The sequence below is a fragment of the Myotis davidii genome, unplaced genomic scaffold (assembly GCF_000327345.1).
Source record: "Myotis davidii unplaced genomic scaffold, ASM32734v1 scaffold106, whole genome shotgun sequence".
Taxonomy (NCBI): domain Eukaryota; kingdom Metazoa; phylum Chordata; class Mammalia; order Chiroptera; family Vespertilionidae; genus Myotis; species Myotis davidii.
The window spans coordinates 391,236-392,675 of record NW_006297290.1 but is presented as its reverse complement, the minus strand read 5'-3'; the positions used below and the strand labels follow the sequence as shown (position 1 = coordinate 392,675).

The window sequence follows — 1,440 nt, the reverse complement described above, 5'->3', positions numbered from 1 at the left end:
TCTTTATAAGAGGATACAAAGAGGGAGAAGACGGCTTTGTGACAACAGAGACAGAGATTGATGTGAGGCATTTACAAACCAAGAAATGTCAGGATTGTCAATAAATGTCAGGAACTAGGAAGAGGCAAAGATGAATTGTACTCTAGAGCTGTCACAGAGAGCAAGGCTCTGCTGTTATTTCTTAGCCACCAGTTACTAATATAGTACTTTGTGTTGGCAGGGCTAGGAAATAAATACAATGGGATATCTGACACATGCTTCATAGATCAATTTATTGCTCATGGAAAGTTGCTTTTTTTAAAATTTTATGAAACTTCAGCATACAGAGTAAAGCAGAAAATCATCAAATACTCCAGAGAATATCATTACTACTATGTTACAACTATTGATCATTGATCTCCAGAAATTGTTGTTCATGTAATACTATTTTTTTAAGGTGGAATTTGTACACAGAAAAATTATTTATTGGCTAGTTTGTTTTTAAATTCCAATCTAATGCCTGAGAGAATACAAATACTCTCTATTTTTTAAATTGTTTGATAAAATATGCTTTCTGAGGCACGTTGGATGTATTTATTGTAAGCAGGTCAATATGTTGCTAGATGTGTCAAAGGGTTTTTGAGTAAGAAAAATCATCATAAGAAGAGAGCAAAGAAGACTTCTCACCAAGCCTGTAGATAGAAGAGAAAACATTCTTGTCATTAAACTACAAAGTCATCACAAATATCATCATGCTTTTCTGATTTTGAATTATATCCATATCTATTGCTTTATATTTGATCAAGTGTTGCCAATTGCCCTTTTGTTATCCCCTACTTGGTCTCCACCAAATGACAGCCAGGCTACTCTGATCCCTGAAGTCAGCTGTCCTCAAAGGTGGAACCTGCCCCTTTTATGAGCTTACCCTGAGAACAGGCTGACCAGCATGGATACTTTCCCCTAGTGGTCATTTCCCCATGCTGGCTCACCTTCCCCTTAAAGGTTATAATCTTTACTTCCCTATCTCTAACCTGTACGAAGAAAAAAAGCCCTTTTCTGTTCAATATTTTGACACTTGCATTATTTCTGGGATCTGAGTATTCTCCCTAGGCCTTGTCTAAATTTTGACAAGTTTTTACCTGAAAAGACAAATGTTCCTTAACCCAAAACCATGCCTTGGTTAAAGTTATTCACATAAAAAAGCTTTTTTAAAAAAATATATTTTATTGACTTTTTACAGAGAGGAAGGGAGAGAGAGAGAGTTAGAAACATCAATGAGAGAGAAACATCGATCAGCTGCATCCTGCACATCTCCTACTGGGGATGTGCCTGCAACCAAGGTACATGCCCTTGACCGGAATCAAACCTGGGACCTTTCTGGTCCGTGGGCCCACACTCTATCCACTGAGCCAAACCAGTTTCAGCCACATAAAAAGCTTTATTAAAATTATTCTAGAGATT

At 37.0% G+C, this 1,440-nt stretch overlaps 1 long non-coding RNA gene across 1 annotated transcript in view; it reads right to left on the bottom strand.

Moving 5' to 3' along the window:
* Positions 1-568: 568 nt before the first annotated feature.
* The window catches only part of LOC107184551, a 9,317-nt gene continuing 8,445 nt past the window's right edge, over positions 569-1,440 (bottom strand). Inside the window, exon 6 of the long non-coding RNA XR_001515408.1 lies at positions 569-671. This is a non-coding gene — a long non-coding RNA (uncharacterized LOC107184551). The remainder of the gene's footprint in view (positions 672-1,440) is intronic.